Raw genomic sequence first — 14,035 nt, forward strand, 5'->3', positions numbered from 1 at the left:
AAAAGCTGTGCCACATGAAATACAGAGATTCACCTGCTGTGACACCCCCTTGGGAAATAAAGGAGCAGCAAAAAGTACCTTCTTATTCTTCATGTGTTGCGAGGCTGTGACAAACCCCAAAAATCTGTCTGGCTATGGTGAGCACTGGACATGGCTACTTCTCAGGAAGGTCTTTGGGACACTGGACAAAGCCAAGACAGGAGGCATGAAGATGGTCTTGAGTGAATTGAAACAAAACAACAGGGAAGTGGAAACTCTTGGCAGCCCTGTTTGTGGCTCCGCAAACCAATAAACACCAATCCAACCAAATCGTTGTCTTCCCAGCGGGGGTTCAAATATTACCGTACTGTTAGATTCTCATCTAACATGATAGAGATTTGGACAAAGTGATTGTGCTTCAACCCGCCAGCTGCGCCACTATTTTACGCCAAGAGATAATCGGCTTTTAAAGAGCAAAAATGTCTACTTAGACCTTTGAGTTTATCCAAAGTGCTTTATTTTGCTCTGCTCGTTCATTCGTGCCATCCTTTATTTACTTTTGTTTTCACCCTCCGGTTAAATTTAGGCACCAGAATGACTTGTTTAGGTTTGCGGCATTAACCCTGCACAGTGAAAAATGACACCTAATTAAATGTGATTTCAAGGAGTCCTTCACAAATAACCTTTTGTGGTTTATTATTGTAGAGCCTTTACCTTACAATATAAAGCGATTGTACTGAACACACTCGTCAGTTGAAATATTACTTATCTAATTACATTGAGTCTCTGTACACAAATTCTGCATATGTGTAGCATTTGCACCATAACTTTATATTGTCCTGATATTGAAAACCGTCCAGTCAGGCTTGTTTCCAGTGTTTGAACTGGAAAGCATCCATTCAGCAGGTTTGCTTCTTTCAATTAGAGGAGCTGCTGCTGTCAGGGTCGAGCACTGTGAGGACTTTGCCTTCAAATGGATCCAATATGTACACTTTTAATTAAACTAAATTTACTTGCAAAAATCACTAAGAAACTTTTTTTTCCTCACTGAGCAAGTGCATTAAAAAAAACAAACAACTTAACTACTTCAACACCACAGGCTACATGAAAGGTCTGCCATTATAACAAATTAATGTTTCCCCAAAACGAAGAGCCGTTCAGCTGCCTACTGAGACAATTTACTTATCTGAGTTTTCCTCATGTTGATTTTCATGACATGCTGATACATATTAATGTAAACCGCTGGAAGTCTCCAAATGAGATTTCCAAAAACAAGATGTTAAAAAAAAAAAAAAAAAAATCATTAGAAATGAACTGTAACCATTAGGCTCCCACGTTTCAGTCAGTATTGTTAGAAATAAATACAAAATTAATTATGACAATAAAACAAAAAAGATTTGCACTGACGAGGACAAAGATGCACATAAAAACCCAATGAGCATGAATACATCCATACTGATCATCCATCACTGGGTGAGACGTGGCTGCCAGTCCGACAGCGATTCACACCTCACATGCATGTTTTTGGATTGTGGGAGGGCGTTGGACTACTTCCATAATGCACTTGAACATGCAATGTCCACACACAAACCCCACAGCTGCATTTGAACTCAGGACGTTTCTTGCTGTGAGACTTTTTCTTAGCAACGAAGGTTGAATTTGCAGTCAGATTAGGAGGAACAGAGACAAATTTCCAGAGTGGCAAGGTTCAAAGTGTCAAAGAGCGCCCTGTAAATGTTTTCAAATATATGAGCGAGAGGTAAGAAGAACAATCTTACTGCCCAGGAGTGTTTCTTAGATCAGGCCCTTATTTGGCTGATATCTGATCTCCCCGTTAGCATCTCATTTCTAACTCTGCACAAAATGTACAGAGTAAAGATATAATTAAGTGGGATTTGAACCACGAGGAACAGCAGCAAGATGTGAACAACACAAATTGCTATCCATTATCTGCTGATTTAAGAGGGATCATTAAAGCTCGTACAAGCGCACAGTAAGTAAATTGAAGGACCGCGTGGCCCACTATTAAACAGTGTGATTCCTTTCAGTAAGCCGAGGCTGAGTATGGATTTGTAAACCTCAAAATATATTTAAGAGGTCAGCTGAATATTTACATGGAAAGACCACCAAATTAAACTGTTAGACTGGCCACATACTCTTTATCAGTCAGATAAAAACACAACATAATGTAAGAAGTAGTTGTTTCACAAGCCAAGACGAGAGTCAGCAACCTTCTTTCTCCTGCAGCCCCCAGTATAACTCTCGCTCGCTGTGTCTGTGCTGTTTATTTTAACTGTGAGCCTGCGCTGGCAGCTTGCCCAGGGCTTTTGGGGAGGACTCGTAGGCCGCAAACCACGGCACATTTGGAGGCTTTTAAATGCCCCATAAACACTAGTGGAGAAACACACGGAGCTGCAGCACACAGAGTGACAAGACTTCCATCCGCTGCCTCCCCTCAGCCCCTCTACCCCCACCCCCCACTACCGAGCCAAATACCAATTCCTTTTCCCCGAAAATGGCTTCAGTGAAAACTATTACATTTCTCAATCTGATATGCCTTTGCTGCTTTTTTATAAGAATTTCCATGAAAGAGCCTTTTATGCTGAGGCGAATGAGAGGAGAAATTACAGTTGTTATAAAATGTCTGGGCTGCCAGGAACATCACAGGGCTCAACGCCTCATATGAAATCCTTCCTAACTGATCGAATAGAACAGACCGAGTCGGAGTAGATAAACGGCTAAAAAAAACCCTTCTGGCTTCTGTGGAGCACGAGCCTCAGAATCAGCTGACTACCAGTTGTTAGTTTAGACGCTGTCACGTGTTTCACTGATCACGACCCGGCATCGACTCTGAACTTAACTACATCTCAATCCAGCGTACTCTGACCTCTGTCTTACCTCTGTCCAGCAGTCAATTCACTCACACTCCGTTTATGGACTCTTTTTTTTTCCCCCAGCACATTTAATAAAGGATCTTGAGGCCTTCTCAATAAGGAGCAGACTGTGCTGTGTTTGGCAAGGCAGACTTGGACCCTGATCTTCTTTTGCGGCTTAAGAGTAGAATCCTTCAGTTATTGAATTTCTATCAGCTTTTTCCTCCGTTAATGTTGTGGTGGTGGACGAGTGAGAGCCTGGTCTCACTTAAAGTCAGGGTGAAATGGCAATTAGAGCATCTGTATCTTTTTAAAATATGATGTATTTCGGAGTGAAATGGACATCACTATGGTACAGCAGCCACAGTGGTGACTTTTATCCAAGTTTCTGGTCGATTTGATTGGACTGTTGAATCGTGAGTGTGGCCTTGTAAACCCGTAGCTCTAGTAGACTGTTATTATTTTTATCCACATTCATTACATTCACCTCTTTTTGTTGCATCAAGAAGTCGAGCATAAATGACGGCACCTCAGCCACATTTACTGAAAGTGTAAACAAGTATAACATCCATTCATGTTATCCAAACACACTCCAGTCCAGAAATTCACTCTTCTGGCTACAAACTACAGTCAAGTGTGATGTATGTAAAAGCCGACAATAGTTGCCCCACATTATGTATAACTGGATGCACAATATGTAAGTGGGGGGGGCACTCTGGTGCTGGGGTGGCAAATAGTTTAGCGGTTAACACAACAACAATGTTCTGGGTTAATTGGTGATTATTCATTTGCCACAGGTATGAGTGTGTGTTCTGGCCCTGCTGTTGGTTGTTCTAGTGTGAACAGTAGTGACCAATCATGTCGGAGCACACTGTAAGCACGTTTTTAGCAGTCTGTGCAGACAGCAAAGGAGTGATTGGCAAAATGAAAATCAAAACGATCCAACTCATCTATCATCTGACAACAATTTATCTCTGCATCAGCTTTTTCCACTCATACATTACCAGTTCATTTGCAACCATCCGTGGCTCAAAGGAGCTGAACATATAATGCTGCTGTAGTTCAACAAGCTTTTAAAATTTCAAATAGAATTTTTACAAAGATTGGACACAAAGAAAGGAGATGGGAGGAAAAAAAGCCCCCATCGCCTTCTCCAAAGAGGAAAAACACCGTGAACCAGCCACACACTTGGACACAGCTGACTTCTTCCTTAAACAAACATTAGCAAAACTAAGCTAACAGAACCAAAATGAAAAACGGGACTACTGATAACTACCAGCTCAACTGATATTCAATTAAAAAAAAATCCTGCAAAAGCAACCGAGGGATAACAACAGTGCTGATGATAGTGAGGGAGATACTCCATGCTCCACTTGGTTTGGCTCTATGAGTTCAGGTGGACCTTCTGTAGCCAGTCAACAGGACGGCACCAAATCAGAGAGGAGAGAACAGGTTAATACGGATAATAGAAAGACAATAACAGGATGATAGATGTGCTGGCACAGAAGGGCAGAACGGTTAATAGAAAACATGCTGCGGGTGCAGTTTAGTCCCCTTAAAATGTATGCAAATTATTAGACAGTGTTGCCCTGATGGAGAACTTAAGATTGGATATGTTTTCTGGTGCTTTTAGGAAGTATAATATAAACAGTGTTTTCATACATCAGTAATGGCATTTCAATTTTGGAGACTGGATTCCCCAAGAGAACGTGCTGTCTTTGCTCTTTTATATCTCCAAATCTGTTCATGTGTCACTTCATTTAACAGGTAATAAGAAGAGGTCAAACAACCTGCCAAAGCTTCACAATGTAACATCCACTTCTGTTCAGCTGTCAGGGTGATATATATACCTGGATTCACTGTGATATAATGAAGCAAACCCTTATGTAGGAAAGCCATGAACTGGTCCATCTCGCTACTCTGAAAGTATTCTTCTTTTCTTTTGTCAGATCTTTTCCGATCTCTCTTTCACTTTGAGTCCTGGAAATCCTGCCAATACATAAATGAAGCTCACTGGTTAACATCTGTCATCATATACACTGTGTAACTGTGTAGTCACAGAGAGACCTTTAGTATTTGTAAAGTTAAACTATGTCTTTAAAAAGCTGGAAAAGTCATATTCTGATTTTAAGAATTTATTAATTTTAAATATATTTTAAAAATGGTGGTAAGTGGAAGATTGTTATTCTCATCTCAAACACAATTAAAAGTAAGAAATATGTTCACTAACTGGACAAGGTATATTAGATATACCTTGCTAATAGCGAGTGAATTGTTTCCCTTCAGAACTGCCTCATTTCTCTGTGGTACAGACTTAACAAATTGCTGGAAAGATTTTGGTCCATATTGACATGATAACATGACACAGTTGCTGCAGATGTGTCAGTTGCCAGATGTGCTCAATGTCATGATCAAGACACCATTTTGAGATGATCTAAGCTTTGTGACATAACATCCTGCGGGAAGCAGCCGTGGTCATTATAGGGTGGACGTGGTCAGAGGCAAAACTGTGGCATTTAAACACTGCACCACCAGCAGCCTCAACTTTTGAGTCCATGCAGGTTGAGTCCATGCTTCCATGTGTTTCATGCTTTCATGTTTCTGACAGTACCATTTGGATGTTGCAGTACAGTGCTGCTGTAAACCATCTGCTTTAAGGGCTGTCATATTGTGCCTTCAGAGATGCTCTTTTGCATGCCTTGGTTGCAACAAGTGGTTATTTGAGTTACTGTTGCCTTCCAACAGCTCAAACCACTCATTCTCCTCTGACATCTGAGATCAACAAGATGTTTTTGTTACCCAGGAGTTTTTTGTTTTTGTTTTTGTTTTTGTTTTTGTTGTTTTTTTTTTCTCTCTTCCCCCCCTTCTCACCGTCTCTTCTCCCCTTTGGTTTTCTTTCTTTCTCTCCCCCTCTTTCTTTCATTCTTTCCCCCTGTCCTATCCCACAGTTATGTCTGTCCCGTTTGCAACTGAAAATAAAATAAATTCATAATTATAATAAAGGTCAATCAAATGGACCAATATGGCAAGGCCATGATGATCCACTTGGTAAAATAAATCCGCTTGGCATCTTTCTTGGCCTCAAGACAACAATTCTGATGCTATAGATCCAAACGGGACACACACACAAAAAAAAGATGTTTTTGTTCAAAGAACGTCTGCTTACTGGGTATTTTCTCTTCATTTTGAACCATTATCTGCATTACATCAGCATTTTCTGAACTACAGTCCAGCCCGTCTGGATTTAAATCACTTTTCTTGCCCGTTCAGATGCTCTGAATTTCAGGAGGTCTTAACGACTCCTTGATGTTAACATCCCTAAATGCACTGAGCAACTGCAATGTGATTAGCAGGTTAGATATTTGCATTAACAAGCAGCTGAATGGGTGTACCCAATAAAGAGGCCAGTGAGTGTTGAGGCTAACACAGAAGATCTTAGTAGGCATCAAATTATCATTCAGTAATATTAATCTAAATAGCTGCATATACAGCAAAAAGTTATAAAAGAAAAAGTTCTGTAAAATTATTAGATTAACTTACTTTTTGTGGTCGTTTTGGGGATTTATCAGTCTTGCAGTGAAAGCTGGTAAATCTGGATTATCAAACCCAACTTGAAATTATGGAAGAAAGTTAAGAATCCATCCAAAGCCCTGTATATACACAGTAACCACAATTACTGTGTTAGCATGTCTAGATACCACCAGTGTAAAATGAGAACATAGTCATAGTGACACTTCATCCATCCATCCAAAATTCACAGAAATCAGAGTGTTACTTATGACAGCTGTATGGTTTTAAAGTACAACCATATACAGGATATTTTGCAGAATATGTTTGATTTTTTTTGGGGGGGGGGCCATGTTGCCCTGTATTCAAAGCCGCTGCACTTTGCCATAATAGGGGCTGAGGTCAGTGAACAGTTATGTGGTATGGTTGGCATGCCCGGCACTCCTGGCACTCATGGCCCGATGCCTGACCCAGCTCCCAGTGCTACTGTAGCGTGTCTGTGTGTATGTGTTAGTGGTTTAATTCAGAGCACTCAGGCGAAGAAGAGGTCTCGACTCAGCAGTTCAGACACTTTCACCCGGAGACAAGGACCCACCTGTGCTTGTCTGTTTCATGAAGAATCTGATTCCGCCTGTCGCTCGCACTCCCTCAGCCGGCCATAACCTGTTCACCCTGCACCTGTCCTCACCAGAGCTTCTCGCTCCATTCCTCCTCCCCTGACCCGCCACATCCATTGCCGTCCCATTGGAGCCAGCTGGAAATCCCCCAGCACAACCGGTTCTGGGCGCTCTCTTCCAGTCCATGATGATAACCGTCATCCAACAGCTCAGTCTGCACTAATCTGTCCTGCCAGACCAACTGTGTCCATATTAACAGAGGAAAAAACAGGACTCTCTCTAAGGTCACTGGTGTTCGAAAGCACTAGTGGTGCAGAGGTGAATGATTTAATTATAGTTCTTCTAAGTGCACTGCTTCTAGGTGCAAAAAACCCAAGTCTTCATTCTGTTTTTGACCTTTCTGCAAACACAAAATGTAGTATCTAATGCTTGCTATTATGTTCCAGGGATGCCCTCAAAGATGTATTTTTAGATAATGTCCTCGGGCTAACAAAGGGCTCCTCTCTTGCTTTCTCTGGTGAGCAAAGGAGCCACAATCGATGACCAGACATTGTGCTGCTGGATAAACTTCCCACAACAGGAAAGCTCAGGGTGTTCCACTGTACAAAACAAAAGAAAGAAAGCTTTGTGTGGTTTGTGTCATTTGATATTTCATTATATAGTCATCATCCACAGCTTGAAGAAGCAAAGTAAGACATTAAGTGGGAGGCAGAGATGTCAAGTCATCATTGTGTCTTATTTATCCAGCTAGTGCTGTAAAACTTGCTGTTAAACTGATGAGCCAAAATATCATGATCACTCCAGCCTTTTATGGTTTTGGTCCATCGTGTGTCTTCAGTCTCTGAAAGTGTTTTCAAGTCATTTTTCATAACTTTGAGCTGGAAATCTTCACCTAAAAGCTACAAAGTAGAACATTTTATGGCAAGTTAAGCTAATGTGAAATTAGCATTCATTTAGATTTCTTTTGGATTTTTGACACTTGACAGATGCAAGCCTGGATCTAAGATCTGTTTGGCTACTACATGCTCCACTTTCATCATCTATTGTCATATCTCATCTACAGGTCAGTGCAAGGAAAGCAGCTCAGCAGGCTTATTAGAGCTTGTTTGAAAACCGCTCTCTGTTGCTGTAGGAAACAGTGAAAGTCTAGCAGTTTAGACTTCTTCTGAAGCACTAGCAAGCTAAAGAAGTTTCCAAGCTAAGCAAATGCTTACTAGCCAGCTTCAATATGCTTTCAACCTGTTTGTTGAAGCTGTTTGCAATTAGTTAGTGAACTTGTGTGATTGTGGGATTCCCTGCAAAAGCAGGCCACACAACTTCAGTTAATCACTAACTGCAACAGTGCAAAAATACAAGTTTATTCAGAGGGCAGCTACTCCTTATTCTGAAATTAAGGTTGATGACACTATGGATTCTGAGCCAAAATAATAAATGTGCCATAAAAACCAAAACAGTGAGTTAAAAGAGGCTAATTTGAGTTTCAGAGTTTGCTAACTGTCAGTGTGGTTATTATCGTGAGCAGGACCTTTTTGCAGAGCTTTAAGTCTTGTAATTTGATTGATTGTTTATTTTAAAAAAAAAGACTGACTTAATAGAAGTTTAAATAAAATCCTGTGATTGTTTTAGCTGTTGACCAAGGCTAAGGGTTTGTTTTTTCTGTAGCCAGCCAAGAATTTTGAGGTCATTCTTTCTACGAAGGATATTAGACCAACATGTGGGGTAATCATGCTCAAAAAGGGTGTTTTTACAGCATTACACACCTGATATATGACTCCACACTTATTTTATGTTCACATGCTGGTTAGACACTGAAAAATAAATATGTTTTAAATAGATTATTTATACGCTGCAGGTGTTTTTCCCCTTAATTTTACTATTTGTACTGGGCAGACACAAAGAGGAGACTGAGGGGAAAAAATCTAATTGTATAGACGTATATGCAACCAAACAAGACAAGTAAACTGCTTTTTAAAGGAGTTAGGGAGTGTGAAGATAATCCAAAAAATGCAAAAAACTCAAGAGGTTAGTGGTATAAGGAGACAGATGTTAGTGTTTGATATCCAGCTGTTCTTCATGCTTGGAAAGCTGAGCATAACAAAAATGAACTGAACACAAAACTGGAGCCAAGTTGAAGTGAAATTCCTCCTGCAGGGCCAAAGAGGAGATTTCTGAACTCTTTAAATTAAAGTAATCATAGGGTAAACAGTGCAGAAAAGTCCATCGTGTTTAGTAAACATTACACATGCTGGAATAAAACGCAGTTAGACTTCAAGCAAACAAAATATAAAGCACTCCGCATAGGAATTACATCCTGGTACAGGAACGTATAAAGTAAACAGAGTTGACTTCATTCCAAACAAACACCTGTATGAAGGTTATATTTCATCTGAAATTAAATATTGATATAGTGTCAGTGATGCTGATGTGATAAAATGGTCAATAATTGTGTAACTATTTTTTCCCCTATGCTTTTGCGCAGCTATGTGTTTGCTATTTGTTTATACATCATCTGCATTTAATCATTAGTTATTATTAATCTCTGGCTCACTTTGTCCTGTCTTCTTCCCATCGCTCCCAACTAGTCGTGGCAGAAGGCCGCCCCTCCCTGATCCTGGCTGTACTCAATGTTTCTTCCTGTTAAAATTCAGTTTTTCCTTCCTTTCCTTTGCTAAATCTCAATTAATTTTCATGACCTTAAGTGTTGTTGTCCTTTTTTTATTTTTTAAATAGTTAAAACCCAGGACATAATTAGTACAATGTTTCTAATTAAATAGAAAATGATTTATCCATTTTTTAAAAGAAAAATCTTAAATAAAAAATGCACACAAACCAGTAAACAAAGTAAAACAAACACGTACTGTTGAGAAACTATAATACAAAAATTACAATTAAAATTCTCAACAACAAAAACAACAACTGGTGAAAATCTAAATAATATTTAAACAACTTAACAACCTCTAAAGCGTCTAAGTCACGTCAGGTGACGGCGCAACATCTAAACACAAGAAGGGGGAGTGGGAGCAAAGTGCTCTGTGCTGACACTCTGGCGACCTGGCTGATTCGTCTTTGCCAAAACCACAGAATTGCAAACAAGGACGGAACTTAAAGAATCGATCTCAGCAGGCTAGTATCGATCCGATACTGATGCCGATGGCTTGGTATTGATACAAGCGATATTTGGGTCGATCCGCCCACCACTAGTTTTCTCTGTATAATTGGAGTCTTTCCCTTACAACAGAAAGTGCCTTGAAGCAACTGATGTTGTAATTTGGTGCGACATAAATAAAAAGACCTTGTTAAAAGACCTCTGTTTCAGATTTTGTAGATTTGTAGATATCAAATTCATATTTTTACCATGGGTTGCTTTTGGCTCTGGTAATCATGAAGTGAAAATATGACATTGTGCCATTTTGCAGATTGCATTAGCTCTGTCGTTTTAAATAAGTCACATGCTGATCATTACAGCAGCTCTGATTCATATGTTTTCCTGCACTTCCTTTCTCACTTACTGATATTCTACCAGATGGTGTGGTTGTCTCAGTTCTTCAGTTCTCTTTATGAGATATTAAGGTTTCAGCCTAAGTTACATATGAGCTTTTTTCTGTCATGGACACACTCTTGACTATATAGCGCTTATAGTTACTCATGTGAACTCCTCATTTCACTCTCAGGACTTTTCTCATCAGTGAGCAAAGATTAGAGGACAGTTTCTGTTGCCTTCCTTCCAGCATTAAGAAAATTGTCTCTTTCAGCCTCTCCTGAGTGGTGGTAGCGGAGCTGATTACTCTGCAGGTCATAAGTTAATTGTTTATGTGACTTGCATGTCAACTAGAAATATGTCATCTGCATCCCTGAGAGAGGAATAAAAACCTTGACACTGCATTAACTTCAGTGAGGACTGCAAAAACTGAAAAAAGATTATTGGATCTTCACAACAAGCCCGGCTTCTTTTTCAGAAGTCAAAGATCACAGTAATGGCTGGCAGCGAGGAGCAGCCTTTTCTTTTTATTGTGAATATTTTACCACAAATAATAAATATGAACTTCTATGAATGTCTGCAAAGCTCAGCAACACACTGTTAACCTGTGAAATATAGGCAATAAATTTGAGTCAAAGTTTAAATGTGATTATGCTACTGAGCTAGTGACAAACGTGTCTGGAAGCATTTTCATTTGGTGCAAATGTTTAGGATGAACAATCAGAATGTGCAAAAACATCATGGTCATTGTGACTTTGCTGCTTTTTTGGCCAGATGGCAATTGCAGCAAGAATTTGCACAAATCTTTAGTAGAATACAAATTGTGAGTTTTTATATCTGACCCAGGCACAAGGGGGCCACAAGACTGTGTGCTCCAAGCACTGGTCCAAGTCTGGATAAATGGAGAGGGTTGCATCTCTGCAGGGCATCTGGCCTAAAACATGCAGATCATCTTGAATGAGGGATTGGAACAACAAGTTAACTACGAAGTGGTAGGCCCCGTAAAATCCCACAGTGGGGTCAGCAGATGCTGAATTGCATGATGTGCAGTGGACACCTACTTTCTGCAGAGTAAATCACAGACTACCAAACTTCATGTGGACTTCAGATCAGTTCAAGAGCAGTGCACAGAGACCATTTCCATGGCCAAACAGCTAACCCAACATGTATGTGCACCGGTGCACAGAAAAAGATCCATAAAGACATGGATGAGTGAGTTTAATGTCCCGAGTCTATCGGGTTGAGATCAACCTTGGAGATGATGCAATGAGCCAGGCTTTGTCATCCAACCTCTCAAAGAATGATCAAAATTTCCAACAAACCCACTCCGAAAAAATTGTGGAAAGCCTTCCCAGAAGAGTTGAAGCTCTTCTAGCTTCAAAGGGTGGGCTGCCAACATATTAAACCCTATGGATTAAGAAAAGGATGTCACTCGAGTCCATAAGAATGTGAGGGTGAATACTTAAGGCAATATAATGTACGAAGTACAACTTGACTGGCTGGTGGAGGTGTGCGACTGTGATGGAACAATTTGCATGTTATGTTATATCAAACTGACAGTATTATAGGTAACTGTGAGCATAAAAGTATATTAATTTAATGTGATTTTAGGGTTTACACATAGTCTGCAAACTAAAATCCAAGCTTTGTGCATATGAAATGTTACAGTTGTAATTATGAACAATGAATGAAGAAAATATTAAGTTTATGGCTAAATATAAAACATGTAGGATCCTATTTTACAATCCTGCCTGCTAGAATAAGTTTTACTGCTACTACAAATCTGCAGTAATAACTGCAGTGTCTGAATCGCATCGGTTTAGCTCAAATATTACAAAGAAATATTAAAAGAAGGTGTATCAGAAAACACTGAAAAAATACAACAGCTCGTTACGGATTCAAAATATTGGAGATGGACACAAGAGGAAAAACCACAATAACAACACTGGTCCGGCCGGGTCAAGTCAAACGATGATTTTAATGATCACACGCGTGGGAGATGGATACTGTACGCAGACAGCATCAGATCTCAAAATGGTGGAGCATTGATCAAACTCTTATAGCCTCTAGTGGCCCCCACCTAATCATAAAAGCCTAAACATTCACATTCTTTCTCTCACACGGCGCCTAAGCTACGACCTTGGCTCCCTGTTTATCTGCTCCTGCTGAGATGGGGCAGAAAACTCCAGTATATTCTGTTCTCTTCTAATCAGACAAATAAGGCGATGACTTTCTGCGAACAGTATTTCTTATAACTCAGCAGTATAATGCATCATAAAACAATATCATTCATTCACAATAAATCAGCAGTCTAATCTAATGCAAATGTAATAGTTATCACCTTCTTCTAATTCAGGAGAATAATGCAAACTAAAACTACATAATAATTCACAATCTTTAATTAGGGGTCTAACATGGCATAAGGTAATATTATAATCCCACAAGCTGCAGTGAGATTTGGACAAAGTGGCTTCTTATTAACATTTTAACAAAATCATGATCTTTCACTAACTTTAACCAGGCTAACCACGTGTCCAAACTTGTTTCTACACTCAAATCCTCTTTTATTTCCTTTCTGAATGTAGAGATGTTGTTGTTGTTGTTCAGTGCAGAAAATATTGTTGTTGAACTTAATCTAATGTAAGTTCTTGGAGATTTGGGTTTGTGTTCCTTCAGCTGCCCTTAATCTTACACCAATTGACTTTATTTATTTATTTATTTTTAAATATCTCTCCCTTAGAGATGGGGTGAGAAGTTTGGCCATTCGGGAGGTGCTCAGAGTAGAGCCGCTGCTCCTCCACATCGAAAGGAGCCATCTGACAAGGATGCCCCCTGGGCGCCTCCTGGGCGAGGTTTTCTGGGCATGTCCCACTGGGAGGAGGCCCCGGGGGAGACCCAGGACACGCTGGAGAGATTATATCTCTCAGCTGGCCTGGGAGTGCCTTGGTGTCTCCCCGGATAAGCTGGAGGGAGGTGGCTGGGGAGAGGGAGGTCGGGGCTTCTCTGCTTAGGCTGCTGCCCCCGTGACCCGGATAAAGCGGAAGAAGATGGATGGATGATTACTTTAGTTGGATGCTTTTTAAGTTTGCACACCAAAATGCACTATTTAGGATTGCTGCAGTTAAGAAATGCATACAAAAGCTAATACTTGAGGTTGGTCTTGTCACCCTAACAGCTGAGAAAGTGGAGCAGAAGCTTCTTACCATTTGTTGGCATATAATTTCAATAATTTCACATTGTATTCCCCCACCACTTGATACAGTGTTAAAAGATCATGTATTATTTCATGTATTTCTCTGTAAAAAAAAAAAAACAAAAAACAAAAAAAAAGACTGAATGTCTCATTTAGCTTCAAATGTAAAATTAAACAGATTTAAGAGGTTTCAAGGGGATGTACTTTACTGCAGGCTTTTAGAAGCCTTTTATTTCTCTTTTCCTTCACTGAACTATATTTTTATTATTGCTGTTGCTGTTTTTTAAGGGTCTCCAGGAACTGAGAGGTAAAATAATGAAAGCCGCTGATTAAATGTGTAAAGGTACAGAGCGAATTTCTAAGCTTTTTACAGATGATCGTACACGAT

Source organism: Mchenga conophoros, linkage group LG11 (genome assembly GCF_057382185.1).
Source record: "Mchenga conophoros isolate Kocher_MC1m ecotype Shallow Benthic linkage group LG11, M_conophoros_male_GT1.1, whole genome shotgun sequence".
NCBI lineage: Eukaryota > Metazoa > Chordata > Actinopteri > Cichliformes > Cichlidae > Mchenga > Mchenga conophoros.